An 18,698-nucleotide genomic window follows, 5' to 3' on the forward strand; every position below is an offset into this window, starting at 1 on the left:
ATCTCGTTCACTGTACGGCTCCGTAGAGTCGTGTTGGTACAAAGGCAGCTGGCAGTTTGTGAGGGGAGGAAAGACGGGAAGGTGCTTCCAGCCAGTAAAGTCCCTGTGGTTTCCTGCCATGTTTTCTGCCTTCCAGAATTATTTCTTTCCATGCCTTTATTTCCTGCTAGGTATTTTCACAGATGTTTTGGCTTCCAATTCCTCCAGGTGGATCTCATTTGATTCCCCCCCCCCATAACTCTCGTTTCTCAGTTTGGTGTTTTTTTTTTTTTCCTTTTTTTTTTTTTTTTACTGTGCCCTGAGAAGAACTGAGCTCGGCTCCATTCTGGATAACCTGTGCATACTCATTAACATTTTGCCCTATTCTTCCTTAATTTAGATACTAAATGTGTTAGGCTTTATGACAAATGTCTCTGGAATCCCCTCTGTGGTATCTCCTTGCTCCCAACTCAATACCACACCCTTTATTACTGCCTTTACATTGTAGTCCTTTAATTATACTCACTGTGTGAGTAAAGGTGTCTGAATTATCTTTCAGAATGAAACGCTGTCAATGCTTTTCCCAATGCCCAAATAGATTGTCTGCCATGTTCACATTAATCCCTCTTTTGTAATGCTGTGAAGGCTTGTGTTAGAATGTTTTTCTCAGATTTTATTTTATTTAAATAGAAGTCAAGGTCAAACAAGGCTGCTATTGCTGTAAGGCTTGCTTCTAGTTTTAAGGCGACGGTTGCATATATTTTTTTAATACTGAAACTTTCCTATGTTCCCTTGTGAAGGTTGAGCGTTGTCAGTAGTTTGGTAAATCGTTTTCTTCGATTAATATTAATCTTACGTAATTAAATTGTTTTCTTTTGCCTACAAAGTCATTTGTGACTTAGAAACCTCTAAGTGTCTTAGAAGATATAAATTGCACGAGGGAGAATAACTAATCCAGAGTCAGTACTTTAAGAACCGGTTTTGAAAAATTGATGAAAACAGGAGGTAAATAACTTCAACATCTACTTTTGAAGAATTCTTCATGCTGGAATTAGCAATGTGTTTGTTATAAGGACAAGCCCAATGTACAAGGCTACAGTGGCAGCCCTCCCTGCTGCCCCAAGGGATGCTTATTCTCTAATCTCAGTGAATTTAATTTTATTTTTTTGGAGCCCAGCAGATCCATTTTGCTGGGTTTTGGTACTCCGAGGGTTAAACACAAAACCTTGTGGAATAGGATTCAAAGGAAGGTGCCTGGCTCCAGTCAAGCATCATTAGACCTTGTCCAGTTGGATTTTAGCACCTTATGTTTTTCTGTTCCTTCACAAATCCCAGTCTCGGTGAGTGTCCTGATGGATGGCCATGCAATTCAAGGGCCTCAAGCGGTACGGAAGGTTTTTGAGATGGAAAATTGGCTCATGAGGAAAATTTTCTAGTGCTGTCCAACAGAATAGAGTTAGTTTCTCAGTGGAGGATGCTGTATTTTTACTCTCCAGCATGTCAGACACTTAGTGAATGTTTTTATCTTCATTTGATAAGTAATTGTGGAGTGTATTTTTAAATGGATTATGCTAATGCTATTTTATCATAACAATCTGCAATCTACCAAGGCAGGTTTTTTAATCACCACATTCTAATTAATTCTTAATCTATTTTATAATCCATGTACCCAGCTCCTACCACTGGAGTCCAGTTTTACAGAAAGAAGAACAAAAAAAAAATGGAGAAAAAAAAAAGGGAGTTATAGAAGAATAATTGTAATAAGATCATAATAATGGTATAGGTTCTGAAACAAAAGCAGCAAACTCAATTTTGGTCATAGGAGGGGAGGATAGAATTAAAATGAAAAATATTGTTTCGCTGCTTGAAATACCACATGTAGTTGATGAAGATATTGGGGAACAAGTTTTCTTGCTAAGAAGCTGCAGTAATCTGGTAAGGAAACGTTAAGGGATTTAAACTTTTTCACACCAAGGAGAAAGTGGGAGGGGAGGGAGGGCTTCATTATGGAGCAGGCTGCCGGAACCCCGTTAGGTTTCTTTGCTCTACTTGATAGAGGTAAATCGCTTTAAAAGCTAGAGCACGTAATCTAATAATTAGGAAATTAGAAGTTAATGGGAAACCTGCGCGAAATGTGTTCGACGTGAACTAATGAATTTATTCAGCAAGTTGGGGTGACTTTGGCTCTAGGCAAGTTGTTGAAAAGGGTCAGTAGGAAGTCAAATGCAGTAAGCAGGAGCTGGAAGAGTCTTGACTCTCAACTGAGATGGTTTTCCACTTGCAGTTGCAAAAAGCTGGTTCACAAGCAAAGAAGGCAAAAATCTGTGAGGACCGAAGAGCGAAGGTTTAGCAACATCCCATATCTCTAAAAGACCCAAACAGGACAAACCCCTCGCTGCCAAGAAACAAGCACCTCCCGAAGTCAATAAGGCATCCAAGTACCTTCATCGAACGCCTGAGCTGTTGGTGGCTGGCAGTGCCCCCGCCATAGAGGGGGGTGCCTGGTGGGTGAGTGGGTGAGGACGGTTCCGGCATCTCTTCCAGACCCTCAAATACCCAGATCATAACTCAAAAATAAAAAGAGCAATAATACTTGCCGAGCACAACAGACTTTTTAGCTAGTGAATATTTCTCCTTCTTTCCGTATTTCATTTCAGGAAAACCTGTATAATTTTTTTCAGGCAGCCCTACCTATGGCTCTCAGCTCAATAACGGGGGGAGCTGGTGCTCTACCTTTGCTAAAGGAGGTGGATTCCAGGTTTCCATCCGTGTTTGCTTTGCCTGAGCTTGCCGGTGTGAGATCAGCGTTTGGCTTCCCGTGGTACCAAGGGATGATGGTGATACCTCCGTCTGCTCTGAAACTGAGCCTGCAAGAGACTGCCGGGGTGGCAGGAGTGGGAAGAGGAAACTTGCCTCTGTCAGGGAAGGCAGGGTTGTTTTGTCTGTATTCTTGAAGTCTTTACTCCCTGCTCCCTTTTCTGTCTGGGTTTTTTTTTTAATAAGTGGAGCAATAAGCCCGGTTTAGACCTAGAGACAACCAGGAGAAAAAAGAAGATTAACACTGACGAGGAGAGCCCTCTTCTTCCCTAACTCTCTTCCCCAAGGAAGCAGTAATAATATTTATTTGATAGGGACTTGTGTGCTGGATAACCGCTCCTCTTGACTTCTAGATGATTCACGTGAAAGCTCCAGCTAGCTCTTCAGGGAGTGGCACATAGTTTCTTCAGGTGTGTGCTGAAGGACTTTTAACACATTGCCCAGCATTTTTAGATGGGTAATTAAAAATGCCGCCTTACAGTTTAAATGCCCACCCTAGCTATGTTGTATGCCCGCTGCTCTTCAGCACTAAAATGATTTTATTCCCTTTGCTTGCTTTTTTTTGTTGTTAATCTACAGAGAGGCAAGCTTTTCTCTTCCCTTTCTACCTGCTCCTGTCCTGCATGGAGGTGACTTCTGCAGATTTATTCAGCTTTCTGCTGGTAGAGCTGCACCAGCACACTGTGTGTGGGGGCTTTGATGGCATCGTGCGGCTAATCCCAGATCACTCTCTTGATAAACATGGTTGTGCCAGCAGAACTTCCCAGTGTTGTGCGATTCCCCTAAATTTTCCAAGTGAATGCCTCCTCGCATGTCATGTTTTCCCTCTTTAAAATTTGTTTTTTCTCACTCTCTGATAAATGTCTTTGTACTTCTACTCGAAGGCCTTGATCGGGACTGACTGTGTTTCTGCAAAGATGTCTAAATTTCACGTGTGTGTGGCATCGCTGTGGCTAGAGAATGTGGCAGTCTAGGACTCCAGCCGAAGAGGGCTAGGAGATGGGGTTACAGCACAAAGCAAGCGAGTGCAGTGACACAGACTCCCAGACTGGTGGGGGTTGGAAGGGCCCTCTGGAGCTCATCCTGTCCCACCCCCTGCTGGAGCAGGCACACCCAGAGCAGGGGCACAGGGCCGCGTCCAGGCGGGGGGTGAATGTCTCCAGGGAAGGGACCCCACAGCCTCTCTGGGCAGCCTGTGCCCCTGCTCTGGCACCCGCACAGCAAAGGGGTTTCTCCTCATGTTCAGGGGGAACTTCCCGTGTTCCAGCTTGTGCCCGTGGCCCCTTGGCCTGGCGTTGGGCACCACTGGAAAGAGTCCGGCCCCATCCTCCTGACACCCACCCTTCAGATATTGATAAGCATTGATGAGATCCCCTCAGCCTTCTCTTCTCCAGGCTGAACAAGCCCAGGTCTCTCAGCCTTTCCTCACCAGGGAGATGCTCCAGCCCCTGATCCCCTTGGCAGCTCTGCGCTGGCCTTGCTCCAGCAGTTCCCTGCCCTTCTTGACCTGGGGGGCCCAGAACTGGCCGCAGCCCTGCAGATGTGGCCTCACTGGGGCAGAGCAGAGGGGGAGGAGAACCTCCCTCGCCCTGCTGGCCACACGCCTTTCCATGCCCCCCAGGACACCGCTGGCCCCCTTGGCCCCAAGGGCCCGGTGCTGGCTCAGGGTCACCTCGCTGCCCCCCAGCACCCCCAGGGCCTTCTCAGCAGAGCCGCTCTCCAGCAGGTCCCCCCCAACCTTCCATTACATTTACATCTTGCAGCTTCTCATACACTGAAGTTAAAGGTCCATGTGAAACTAGATTTATTTTGTGTTAGTACCAGTTTGAGTGAGTTCTCTTAACTTCTGACCATTTACAACAAGTCTTTGATCGGTGACTGAGGGCAGCGATGTGTGTGTGTAGGCCGGTGGATAGCCTCCATCTCTGTGCAGCTCATCGCAGCTTCTCTCCGCACTAGGAGCTTCCAGTTATTATGAACCTAATCGTTTTGACTTCTGGTCAAAAAAAAACAGCAAAAGGACAAATCCTCCCTCCCTAGAAGTGTGATTGTACTGAGTGTCTGCGTGGCAGCACAATACAAGGAGGTATTGATGCTGTTGCAGCTAAAGAAAGATCCCACCGACAAGGTTAATGGGAGGTGGGTACCATACTTCTCTCTGTCTCTTTAGCAGCTAGAGGTGAACAAAAAGGTGAACTTTCTCATAATCCCCTGGCATTAAAAGCTGTTGCAATCCTGTCCTGCTAAATCGAGGTGGTGCCTGGAAACCCTCGTGTATTCAGCACACGCAGCACGGTGTTGGACACGCACGGGGAGCATTCGGTATTTGCAAAGCAAAGCTTATTGACTTCCTTGGCCGCACAAGTGTAAAGATGTAAAAATATTCCAAAACTTGGACGTGAAGCAGATTTAGCTATCAAACCAGCCCTGCTAAATGAAAGAGTAACGGCAAAGGCATCGAGATTTGAGGTGTAAAAGCTGCGCAAACGGGTATCGTTGATCCCATGGTTAAGGCTGACCTGGTGTAGCTGGCAAGGCGTGCTTTTCATAAGATTGCTAAAGGCTGGAGGAAGATTTGGGGGAGGTGGTTTTCTCCCCCATTTGCTTGGACCCAGACTATTTTCTGCTTCTTTCTTGCCACAAAAGGAGTCATTTGTTTAATTTTACAAAATGTTACTGAAGCTGTTGGAACTGAAACTGCAGCCCACGTCTTCTTGATAAATGACTGTGTGTATTCCTGGAAGGAAGTTAAAACAGGGCTGTGTTATATTTGGTATCTCCCGAAGCACTGAGGCTACTCTGAGTACAGAATGTGCTCCGAGAGAGACTCATTTGCCACTGCAGAGCTTGATGTGATGAGATTTGTCCAGTCGTTGTTTCTGCTGGAATTCACTTAGGCTTCCCTGTCTCTCCTAAAGGCGTTTGCTTATATATTTTAGAGTTATGTCTTTGAACTGGGGCACCATAAAGGCAAGTCAAAAAGCCTAAAACCAGGATTAAATTCCAAGCAACGAATGTGCTTATTGTAAGGTGGAAACACAGAAGTGAAGCACCCGTACAACAGGTGGAAATATTACTGAGTCGTTTCCCTGAGCGTGCTCACGCTCTTGGTAGCAACGGCGTTGGGATTATCTGTATGTTTGGGCATCAGCAGGGTGGGTTTTCACTTCTCTCCGAGGGTGCCGTCTCAGATGGCATGGTGGTGGGTTCCTGCAGGAGGCAATTCTGGGAACTTCAGTAAAAATGAAGATTTATCTTTTTTTTTTTCCTCTGTTCATTTCTGGTTTTGTGCTGTTTCACTTGCTGGGCTTGAAGGGCCTCTGGGTGTAATGCTGCAGGGAAAGGTGGGATGGATCAGCACTCCCGAAGAAACTCTCAGTTGTTTTACTGGATTCGACACTTTCTGCATCCTGTTTTCTCCCCTAGAGTGCTTTTTGAGTGAATGTAAACTAATACCGGATCAGTCGTTAAAAGCAACGAAAAACTATTTAATATAAACATTTTGGTACCGGCTTGATTAAAATAAACAACTGTTATAAGGAGCACTGGTCCTGGTTTGTGAACAGTGGTTTTTCTGTTCCTCTGTATAATGCATAAAGCATGTGGAGCTGTGTGAGAGCTTTTTTTGTACGCTGTACTTTGAGGTATTTCATTTTCAGTTCTCTGATCTTTTGTGTCAGCTGAGAAGGGAGGGTGTAGGAGTAATGTGTAAAACTTTGTTTGGCCTGATTAGTCTCAAATCCTGACAAATAGCTTGTTAGTGGGTATTTAAATGAAAGCTTGAACTTTGTTTTTCCCTTTTGAAAGCTGAGAAGACCCTAGTTCTGAGTTCATCCGCTCCTGATACCCTTTGTTTCTGGTTTCTACGCAACTCTTCAGCAGAGCGTAGGCAAAGCGTAGTTGACGTAGACTTTGTGCAAGATGCGCCATGTGAGTATTGCACCCAAAGTCATTGCGCTGTAGCGTGTAGCTGCAGAAACGTTTCGTGTCGTGATCTGAAGGTGCAAATGTTGAATTTCTGCTGTTTTTCTCCCTGTACCTATAGTGATGGAAAAAAGTGTCCTTGGTATTTTTAGGTGGAAGGCAATTTGAGATATTTATTTGTGAGGGAGGTGCGCTATATATGCATATCTCTTTGTTTAGTGATAGTGGGTAGGAAGCATGAGTGGCAGACCATTCGCATCTCGCTGTCTTTTTTGTGACTGTCGGTCTTGTAGGCAGCTCCTGTATTCCTTCCCTCTCCTCCTCTGATCCTGCATCTCCATCGCTCCTCCTTTTTTGACTGCATTTCTCACATGTCCCCATTCCTCCTTTTGCTCCGGTGGAGATAAAGACCACTCTTTTCTAGAAAAAGCCATGTTTTCTGTCCGACAGGTTTGCCCACGGAGCCTCACGGGTCTCTCTCTTTCTCTCTGTTGGTTGCTGCTGCAGAGCTGTGGAATGCTGTGAAGACTCACTGCCCTGCAGCCATAGGCAGACTCCTCTCCGGATTATCTCCATCCGAAGGAAGCTCGTATCCAAGAGGTATCAATTCACGTTTTACCTGTGCCCTCGAATTGTAGCGCTTGAGTTTAGATACTCCTTCAAACACCTTTTCCCCTGCTCCCTCCCTGGACAGAAAAGCTTTCGATGCCACAGAGATTGCAAGTGTTGATTAACAAGTGCTGGTGTTTGGTATGGGTTGGACCCTTGTTTATATTAGATGAGCTTTGGTACAGAATTGTGTTATGTTTTACACTAAGCAAGTAATTTCTGGGTCAAGAAATGCATAAGCTGAAACTCCAGCAACACTGTGTGTCTGAATCATTTTGTGTTGATTTATAAAGTTAATAAATCTAAGGTAGTCAGCAGACTGGAGTAGAGCACACAGTAGGTATGTGCTACTCCCATAAAGAAGTGTGAGCATTAGGCTTTTTAGTGTTTATTAGCCTTAATATCTTCTTAGTAAAGAATTTATTTTTGTTTTATATTAAAAAGAAGGCTGGGTCAAAATTAGTGGCTTGGCAAAGGCATGATTCCTGGTACAAATTTCAGTTGTTTGCCTGTAGACAAATTATTTTCTAATAGTTTATGTTGCAGCCTTTCAGAAAAGAAAGCTGGAAACATTTTTCTTTAAATATAAACTTTGCAGTGTAATATGGTCTGTAAATTGGTTGGGGCAGGTTCTATCTGAACTATTTATTTTTGTATATGGTGCCTGGCATCATGAGACCTGAACAGGTCGAGCCCTCTAGGCATTTATATATAAGAAAATAAAAAATGTTGTGATAGCGGTGTAACATAATATACAACTTGCTATTCAATACGAACATACCACTTCAGGAAATCCCTGTGCTGCACACGGTTGCGGGCTGGGAAGTACGCTGGGCAAATGTCACTGCGTGCCTGCCCTGTGCCTAGGTTTTCCCCTAAGTATTCACACTTGGTTGTTGCTGCAGAGAAGGCAATGGGATAGCTGAAGTGTCAGTCTGACCCAGTCCAGCTGTTCTTGTGCAGGAGTATGGAAAAAACAGGGTTGACTCATTTTTTTCCCCCCCTTTTATATGTTTTGCTGCTTGCTTAGTAACATGAACTTTAAATGTCAGCTGCCCGGATGCCCACTGAGTGCTCTGCTCCCATTCAAGTCAGATTTGCCAAAAACCAGATGCAGACAGACAGCAACAGTGCTCTCTGCTCTTGGATCTGCTGCACTGCACTGGGATCGAACATTTAGGCGTGCTGTTGCCCTTATCCTCCCATTATTTTAGCACGCAGAAGTGCTCCAGCCCTGCTTTGGGAAAAACCTGTCCTGATTAGATGCCTGCTCTTTGGGTAGGGATAAAACCAGGCTGTTGTTCCTTCCTCATCCCACCCTCAGCAACTCCACCTGTCTTTGGTGGGATGGGAGAGAAAGTGCCAAGCATTTCAGAAAAGCTTTGCTTCGTCCTTGCTTGTGCCAACCTTGAAGCAACAACAACGGCCCCCTTTCCACCTCCCTCTTCCCCTTTTTGTTGTGTATCGTGCTAGAAAAAAGCATAAATGAAAAAAAAAAAGGGACTTTGCTGCTGCTCCTGTCCCCTTTTTCTGCATACTGTCCTGCAGATTTCCACGTTGAAGCAACAGTAGGAGACACAGTTGGGGCTTTGCTGCTTTTTCTGGGCCTGAGAAACAGAGCTCCACGGCTGCAGAAGGAAGAGAAGCAAAGCCAAGGGTGCGCATTTGATGGGTTGTGAGGTAGGGAGAAAGCAGAGGTGGGGAGGATCTGGAAGACAAGGTGTTTTTTCAAATGAGAATATGTTGTTAAGTGTTGGCTTTGCATGAGAAAGACACCTTCTGGTCCAAGGGACTCCTGGTCTAATTCAGCTCCAGATTAAGTAAATTAAGTTTCAGCTTTGTGTGTGCTCAGTGTCTGAGCTCCCAACCTGGGTCCCTGGAGATCTCAAGAGTGGGACTGATGGAGCCTGGGGAGATCTGGCTGACTAGCTGCTGGTTGTCCTCTTCAAGCTGATCGGAATTGGTGTCCAGGCTGTGACTGCACTGCTTGGGATCTCCACCAGCCACTTCAGACATTTACTTTTCGGGTGTCTTTATCTTGGGTTGAAACTCTCACTTTTAGACTCATGATGGTAAACAATGTTCAGAAATCAAAAGGCGGAAGAAATTGAGTTAAATTCTTGAATTGTGTGCGTGCCCAACCTCTTAACTTAGTTTACTTAGTTTAGGTTATTTCCTGCTCAGGAAGTACTCCACTCCCCCAAGTCCTAAGTGGAATTCCAGCAATTAAATAGTTAATCACCCTGTGTGTGTCTGTGTTTGTGTGTGTAAAATCCATGTGTATCTAAAAATACCCCTCTTACCTGTGTAATGGTCTGGTTTGATGTAAATACTTTTAAATGTGCTTTTACGTTAGGCTGTTTTTTATACAACGTGTGTGAGTGGAATTTGGCGTGCGGTTAACTGGGCCTGGACTTTATATATTTGCTCCATTCACCTCAATGTTTCTGAACTTATGTGGAAAATTTCTGATCTTTAGTCTCCTGACCGTTTATGCCAGTGTGGTGGGGTCCATTTTGTGGTCTTCATTGTGCTGGGAATGCACCAAATCCAGAGGTTAAAGTGAAGGGTACTTCTGTGCTGTTGGGGCCTGACTACCTCACTTTGATTTTATTTGGTGCTACATGAGCAAATCCTTTGTTCACAGATCTTAAGTTTTCTTGAATTAGCAGCTCTGTTTTGGAGAATAAATTTCCTTTCAGAGAACATATGATATGGAAGGTGATTTCTGTCAAGCCAAGTTACGTGCTGTGTCCAGCTCGGGGCTCCTCAGCACGGGACAGACATGAGGCTGTTGGACCGGGGCCAGAGGGGGCACAGAAATGCTCCGAGGGCTGGAGCCCCTCTGCTGCGAGGCCGGGCTGGGAGAGCTGGGGTTGTTCAGCCCGGGGAAGAGAAGGCTGCAGGGAGACCTTATTGTGGCCTTTCAGTATGTAAAGGTGGCTTCTAAGAAGGACAGAGAGACACACTTCACCAAGGCCTGCAGTGACAAGACAAGGGGCAACAGTTTTAAACTGAAGGAGGATAGGCTTAGATTGGACATAAGGAAGAGATGTTTGATGCTGAGCATGGTAAGACACTAGAAGAGGTTGCCCAGAGAAGTTGTGGATGCTCAGTCATTGGAATTTTTCAAGGTGAGGTTGGACAGGGCTGTGGGCAACCTGATCAAGTGCAAGATGTCCCTGCGCATGGCAGAGAGGTTGGACTAGGTGGTCTTTGAAGGTCCCTCTTCCAACCCAAACCATTCTGTGATTCTACGTAGGTCCCAGGATCCTATGAGACATCATGCAAGTATTTAAGAGTGAAAGGAGATCCCTGTCCCTTGTTCCGGGTGGAGCCTAATGATGGTGATACCAAGGACAGTGGTTCATGTTCCCTTTTATCCTTTGGGTCGTGTTTAGAGGAGGGAAATAGGTCATATTAGAACATTAACAGTGTTTTAAAATGTAGCCTCTTATCTAGTCTGGACATGGTGTGGGTTTTTAGCATGTTTATTTCCATGTGCTCCATGACACAGCTGTGTCTGTGAACATGCTTCTGAGTTAGGAGCACGCTGCTCATCCACACGGCTTGGTGTGACTGTATCTACACTGCAGTAGTGTGTAAGCAGACGGAGCATAAACTGGGGCTCAGGAATGTTGCCTGGTGCTTCAGAGCTCTTTAATTTGGTGATATTTCAGTCTTAGATTCTAAGAGCTGAACCTGGTAACTGGTGAGGGAATGGCTGAGACCCTTAACTTGAGGTTGCTGGTGTTCTGATTCAGATGGTGGTCTTGAGGGAAGAGGGTCTTGCTGTTGTCTGTGGGGTTTAAGGGTTTGGTTGTGAGGATGAGTCAGAGGACTGGTGTTTTCCACCATACCACATCACCGACTCCGTGCTGAGTGTGTGACATGCTTAGGAGTTTCCTAAGGATGCTCTTACAGTGAGCCGGATCAGCCGCCTCGAGAGCAGAACTCTCCAACGTGTTTCTTCTGCTCTTGTTGCTTTTGGTTTTGCCCAGCAACCTTATGCCATATATTGGAAGAAGCAGGAAAGTGGACAGTCTTGGTCCATAGTGGAGAGCGTAGGTACTCAAGAGGTGGGGGAGTCACCATCCTTGGAGATGTTAAAAAAATGTGTAGCCGTGGCCCTTGGGGCCATGGTTTAGGAGGCCTGGGGGTGTTGGGTTGGGGGTTGGCCTTGATGATCCGAGAGGTCTTTTCCAACCTTCATGATTCTGTGATTCTACTCTTCTTTCTTTTAAGCTATATCTCCTTTGTCTTTACATACAATCGAAGAGTAATGGAGCAGCAAGGCTCCCTTAAATGTACCTCATCTGAGTCCCAAGTCCCACAAGGTGTTGGATTTTGGTTGGATTCCCTTTCTTCCCTCTCTCGCATGTCAGTCACAAATATTATAGTGTTTGGAAGGCTTTGGGATCTGTAATTACTCTGTCCATCCTTGCTTCATGGGAATTTTCACTTCCTGAGAAGATTTTTGTTCCTTTGTGAACGTTACTACAATGCTGGATGTGTCAGCGAGAGGAAACCCCCTCACTGATGTACCTAAATATGCTGTAACGTATCACGTAGGGAACCTTCTTCCCTGCATGAGGTGATGAATTTATAAAGATTAATGACCCAGCATTTGATCCCAAGCAGCATTCATGCAAATGTTTCTCTTAGTCAGGTCTACTTCCTTAAAAAAAATCCTCTTTTAATGTTTTTGCCTCAGTATTTCGTGGCAGTCGCAGTCACTGGCTGATGACACGCATGTGAACTGTGACTGCGGGTCCCCAAGCTGGGCTGTGTCACTCCCCAAAGCCAGTGCAGCTCTCCAGATGGAACCGGCGGTGTCCTTTGCCTGTCTGGGGTGCGTGATGGATGCTGTGCCACAGGGATGCACTGTAATCGAGTGTCAGGATAGGAACATCAGCCTGAACATCCCACGATGATTAGTTTGGGGCGTAGAGGAATTATTTTATTGACAAAGCAGCTTCATGATTCTTTATGGCTCAATACTGCTGATAAACAGTAATTGTGAGGGGAGTGAGGAATCATTAGGAAGATGACATTTCCCATAACAAGGAAAAAAAAAATTAACTGTCAAAAACTGATTTAAAATAAAAAGAAGGTTTTAATAAGATTTATGGATATAAGCAGCAGAGAGGATCTCTGACACCAGACTTATCAAGATGCTCTGGACTGACTTTCTACTTTTGATCTACGCGTTTATGTGCATATTAAAGATGCAGTTAGAGTCTCTTTTCTTCCTCTGAGTCTAGGATGTCAGTTGTATTGAATCTTTTCTTAAAAAATCATGTATGTATCTTGAAAGATTTGTGGCCTTGACATCTTTTTGGACGGAGGTTTACCACACGGGTACCTTTTTGTAGCCCTGCGATAGCTGCTTCTCTTAGAGGCCAGGCTGATGTCCAGCGGACTTGCAAAATGAAAGTCCCAACTGGTTGCTGCGCAGAGAGCAGAATGGATTTCAGAAACAACAGAAAAATGGAGATCCGTGTTTCCTGATGAGGGGAAGAAACAAAACCCTAATGAGAGCTCTTCAAATGGTGCATCGAGACGAGTGCAGCATGCTACGGAGAAGCTGCTGAAGGGCCCAGCCGCGTGGGCGATGGTAGGAGATCTACCTGAAGACCAATTTTTCTATTCCTGCTGAAGCAGTGCAATACCATGCTCAGTTCTTGCAGCCTCTGTGGCTGAGCTGAGTTTATAGGGAAGCATCCAGTATGTTCCCTACACCTTTCTGTAACGCCTTCCCGCAGTGTTCGCTCCACATTTCTGCTCTCACAAAAGCCGTGCTGGAAGTGGTGGCCTTTCTTTCAGATGTATAATTTACCACCACTTCCTGGTGTGCCAGCCTTGTTTGTATTGATAAACGCATGTTCTCTGTGTACAGCCTGCAGATAATTCTGCTCGATGAGCACAATGCTGCTAAATATACCTGTTTCTGATGAAGTGCATTTGAATTTGTGAGTTTGGTTAATAAGCTACACCTTTCACAGATTCTTTTGTTAACTCATAAAAGCTGCGTGTTCTGATTTATAGTGCCAAAAGGGGTAAACTGACATTAAAAGCATTAATTAGTCTTGGTTGACTGCACAAAGAATAGAGTTGGTGTGAGTCAGCTTTTGATTTAGCCCTTTGTGGGCCTTTGATTTTTGCCTAAGCTTGTTAAAGGGTCTGTATCTCTGGCTTTTTCATGCTAGATTGTATAATTAGAGTTTAGCGTGAAATACTGTGATTGGGCTTGAAGAGCAAGAGCCTTGTACAATTATAAGCAATAAAGTTGTAAAGCAATTGCCAGAACTTTATGTATATTTTAATAGAGGAATGTTCTTTTTAACATGTGAATGTGATAACTTGGTATTGTTAGATTTACAGTAACGATATCCAGAGGATTTGTTGTAAGCTGTGGGCACCCTTGGTAAACCTCGGAAATGATATGTTCTCAAGAGCCTTGGATTTGCCTGTTGTGCAGTACTGTGACAGCACGTGAACGTAATGGAAGTTTAGTAAACGGCACCACAGGTAGCACTGATGTTTTATTCTTTCCTCTACCCATTTCATAGACCCATAGCACAGGAGATTCACCATATCCAGTCGGCCATTAGACCCTCACAAAGCCATCACCTGACATTGTAACAATATGAAGGATAGATCTGGAGCTTAAATGTGATATTTTGATTGCCCTCAACCTCTAGGGAGTCTCTCCTCCTCCATGTAGCACCTATGGACGAAAGTTCATAGAATCATAGAATCACAGAATCATGAAGGTTGGAAAAGACCTCTCGGGTCATCAAGGCCAACCCCAACCCAGCACCCCCAGGCCTCCTAAACCATGGCCCCAAGTCCCACGGCTACACGGTGGTTGAACCCCCCCAGGGACGGGGACTCCCCCACCTCTCTGGGCAGCCTGTGCCAGGGCCTGACCGCTCTGGCAGGGAAGGCATTTTCCCTCACATCCAACCTAAACCTCCCCTGACGCAGCTTGAGGCCGTTTCTTCTCGCCCTGTCACTGGTGACTTGGGAGCAGAGACCAGCCCCCCCCTCACTCCAGCCCCTCTCAGGCAGCTGCAGAGAGCGAGAAGGGCTCCCCTCAGCCTCCCCTTCTCCAGGCTAAACCCCCCCAGACCCCTCAGCCGCCCCCCAGCACACTTGTGCTCCAGACCCTGCCCCAGCCCCGCTGCCCTTCTCTGGACACGCTTCAGCCCCTCCAGGCCCTTCTTGTCCCGAGGGGCCCAAACCTGAGCCCAGCATTCGAGGTGGGGCCTCCCCAGGGCCGAGCACAGGGGCATTTCATGCAGCCTAACAGGAAACAAACCCAGACCTTGCAGCATTGTCTGGGTTTTACACTTGGAATTCCTACATTGTAACATTTATGAGCATATTTCAGTGTATGGTAGTTTCCCGTAGTATCCAATTCTAGCCATCTACTCTCCGCACAAAAGTTTGAAAATTAATTGAAATGCATATCATAGGCTCAGGTTTTTTTTCTAAATAGACCTTCCATAATTATGCTTGACTACCAAAAAAACAATACTGTAGGTATACTTTCAATAATTGTCTCTGGTTTGTTTTTGAATTAAGATTTCCTTCTGTCTGTATAAAGTTTTCTCCTGTCTTAGATGTTATCACATTAAATGCTCTATAAAATGAATGTTGGACTGGGTTTCCATCCAAACTTGTTAATGCTTGTGATTAAAGAGGCAATAGTTGCCCGGTGTGGTACCTCCAATACATTTCCTTTCTGCGATAGTGTGTGTTTAATATAACAGTTGGCCGTGCGCACGTGTGATGTTGCTAACAGTGACCCACTGTAGAAATGTTTTTTAAGCATGCAGATGAGTCCTTAGATGAGGGAGAATGGTGGAATACATCTAAAGGAGGCTGTAGTGAGGGGGTTGGTCTCTGCTCCCAAGTCACCAGTGACAGGGCGAGAAGGAACGGCCTCAAGCTGCGTCAGGGGAGGTTTAGGTTGGATGTGAGGGAAAATGCCTTCCCTGCCAGAGCGGTCAGGCCCTGGCACAGGCTGCCCAGAGAGGTGGGGGAGTCCCCGTCCCTGGGGGGGTTCAACCACCGTGTAGCCGTGGGACTTGGGGCCATGGTTTAGGAGGCCTGGGGGTGTTGGGCTGGGGGTTGGCCTTGATGATCCAAGAGGTCTTTTCCAACCTTAGTGATTCTACTATTCTATGAAGCTCCTCAGCTTAACAAAAAGCCGTCCTTCGTTTCTTGAATGTTTCATGTGTGTACAATGACATACTGATGTCTTCTATTGCAATTTGTATTTTAAAAGATGTTTGTGCTGTGAAGCTGTCTGCCTTCCTCTGTAGGCCAGGTCAAGGTTTGGCAGCTTTGAAACCATAATAGCGTATGCTTTTCCCTCCTCTCACCATTAATTTTGTCAGTAGAAACCCAATAGCAACTGGAGTCTGTGTCTGCAGGTAGATATTAATGATGGTTTTACTAGAGGGTGTCATGGCTCGCTGCTGGAGAGACTCTCCTGGCTTCTGCTGGGGTTAGGACACAGTGAGAGCTGTCACGTCTCCCCAGATACCCTCGTGCTCAGCTCCTAAACCTACGATGTACCGTTCAAAACGCGTCCACGTGCTACCTTTGGCCCCATGGCTGAAAGCTGCCAGACTGTGGACTGGCGCGTGCCCACACTTTGCTGTAAAGGCACTGCCCTTTTCCAACCCTATGGAAAACTCCATTCTGTTTTAACTAACCAAATTTCGGTAAGAGAAGGTGGAAAAGGACCTCTGATTCTTGGCATTTCAGCAAAGTTGTAAGGCAATGCTAGGGTGGGTTTGGGGATTTTTTTTTTCATCTTCCTCTTGTTCAGTTGTTGCTTCAATCCATTGGAAATGGCAATGAAAACAGAGAGGCATTGCAAAGAGTTGTGATTATCATTCTGCCTGGTCCAATAAAGGGTTGGCATTAGAAAGAAACGTGTATTTGTTAAATGACAAATTAGGACTGATTTTTTTTTTTTTTTTAATTGACAAGTTGCAATTTAAAAATCAGAGAGCTGTACGAATCATTAAATCGCGGAATATTTAACCAAGTGTCAAATTTTGGGTACCCAGCACTACATGGTGGGTCTCCACGTTCTTTATGGGGATAATACGACAAAACAGCCGCTGCACGCGGGTCCCCAGAAGCTCTGCGTTGCCGTGTCCTCTGCAGCGGGACGATGGTTTGCACCTCTCAGTGAGGCCAATGATGAGAGCCGGTACTCAAACCTCTGCTTGTGCTTGAGTGGGAGTTGTGTGTTTGCTCAGAGACGGATGCAAAAGAAGCATTTCCAGAAGATTAAAAAGTGTGGCCTGCCCAAGTACGTACCTGTGTTAGCGCTGGCAAATGCACGTGCTGCTTCACCACCAAATTAGTCTCCGTTCCTGAAGGATTTTTGCAAGCATTTGCCTGCTGAATATCATCCTCTCGTTCATTATCATCATTGTTCCCTCTTGCTCGGGCTTTTTCTTTCATAATGTAAACAATTTCTAATGGTTCCTTCCTTCTCTGCTATCAAATAATGGCAAAAGAGAAAATTAGTAATATCTGAAGACTTATTTTTCATGAGGCAGGTTGAGTTTTATAATAAAAATGATTGCTCCTTGCCTGCTTGGTTAGACATTAATGATAATTTGTCATCTCTGCAATATTTGCTGTTCAGAAAGAGTTTAAAGCATATCCTTCTGCTTCAGATATTGAGTTTGCTCATGATTATTAGTGTAAGACAAGGCATGCGATATGCTATGGGGACCGGCCAGGAGAAATTTCCCCTTTCCTGGGAAGCTCGTAAATTAGAGTAGAAGATGGTGAATTAATGATTTGGGCTAATTTAGCTGAGTTTGGGGAAAGGCCAGTCTTTAACAGGGATGGGGGCCACAGGATAAATCAGAAGAGGGCTGTGCAGGCAGGGCAAGTGGAGGGCATGGGCAGAACAGCGAGGAGGTCCTGGCATTGAGTCTTGGCAGGAAGATGCTTTTATTTTCATGAGCCTTGTTAACATGGCTAACCTAATTTCTGCAAATGTATTGCAGAGCTAGGTGGTAGGGGAGGCAGAGCAATTCTGCAGGGAGTGTAGTCTTAGATTCATTTAGAATCAGGAGTTAGACTTAAAGCAAGAATTAGGATTTAACCATTTCTTTTCAAATCCTGATATCCTAGGGAAATCGGGCTTCACGCTCTCCGTGCAAGCATTTCCATTCTGCAAACTTTGGAAGTCTGATAAGGGAAGGAGACGTCTCAGAGATGATTAAGTTCTTCTAGGTCTCGTGAAAATACTGCAAGTTAAAGGAAGAAGGCGTTTTGTAAGTGGGTAAAGTGGCAACATGTATTCACACACAAAGTGCCAGAAAACCTTCAGTGATCTGATAAATGCCCTGTCATGGCAGAAGCTTTGTTTCAAGTTTCCGCTTGACCAAAGTCAATCGATGTGAGAAATAACTCCATGGGAAACGAGTGTTCAAGGAGCTCCTTGTTTTTAATTTTCTCTGGGCATTTTTTTTTTTTTGTGTCATTGAATCAACTCATCGTATATCTCAAGTTTTTTACTCTAGGAAAAAAGGTAAAAGAATATTTTGAGTGATGAGGTAAGATTCTGAGAGTTAGGAGAGGGGTAGCTGCGTGTCATTTCAGAAGTGTTGCGTCTATTCGAAATACACCCTCCAAGAAACCTTAAAATAGATGTTTAGTCTTTCATTTCCTCCAAAAACCCAAAGTGAGACCTGCTGCTTGGCAATTTGTCCAGTTTTCTTCAGGAAAAGGTAGTGGAAAGAGAATCTCCAGGATTTTGTTTAATGGGTTTTAATTAGACTGGTGAAGGGATTAGGGAGGACTGGAGGCAGGTTAGGAAGCTCTTGTAACAGGTCTTACACAACCAAGAGAGAGGAGAACTCTCTCTGCCTTGCTTTTGGTTTTGGTTGGGGTTTATTTACTTATTTATTTGAATTAAAACAGTTTGAAAAATTTTAGTAGCACTTATACCCTAGAAGAAATCCTATGCATGCGTTTGAATGGCTAAATACGGAAAATGAGACATTGGGAATCCAACTGTGGGCCTCGGGAGCTGTCGGTGGTTGTGGAGGACTTTGGAGTATTGAACTGTAAATGTCCTCTCCATATTCAGGGAAATGGAAACTGCCTTTAAACTGCATTTTTAGCAAAACTTGGTCCCTAACGGCAACACGGACAGACCTAAATGACAAATATCTTTAGCGGCGTGGAGATATTTAAGAGCTGGTTCTTCCCTCACTTATCTGTCAGTTTGTTTAGGCTCCCAAGTTTGTTTCTCCTGCAGCAGTTGATAACATCGTTAGCGCTTGAAGCAGGGTAAAGAATGCGGCGCCTTGATCCAGTGC

The 18,698-nt window shown here is 45.0% G+C and overlaps 1 protein-coding gene across 10 annotated transcripts in view; it reads left to right on the forward strand.

Moving 5' to 3' along the window:
• Window positions 1-18,698, forward strand: part of FAM168A (family with sequence similarity 168 member A) — a 229,254-nt gene that overhangs the window by 51,807 nt on the left and 158,749 nt on the right. For 4 of the 10 annotated variants that reach the window (XM_075109330.1, XM_075109830.1, XM_075109500.1 and 1 more), the window contains exon 2: window positions 7,228-7,320. The exons of 4 other annotated variants lie outside the window; for them this stretch is intronic. The gene's annotated coding sequence lies outside the window, so the exon portion shown is untranslated. Of the gene's footprint in view, window positions 1-7,170; window positions 7,321-18,698 lie in introns of all 10 variants that reach the window. 2 more of the 10 variants (XM_075109416.1, XM_075109910.1) reach the window with 1 other exon arrangement.

This window comes from Phalacrocorax aristotelis, chromosome 1, assembly GCF_949628215.1.
Source record: "Phalacrocorax aristotelis chromosome 1, bGulAri2.1, whole genome shotgun sequence".
Taxonomy (NCBI): domain Eukaryota; kingdom Metazoa; phylum Chordata; class Aves; order Suliformes; family Phalacrocoracidae; genus Phalacrocorax; species Phalacrocorax aristotelis.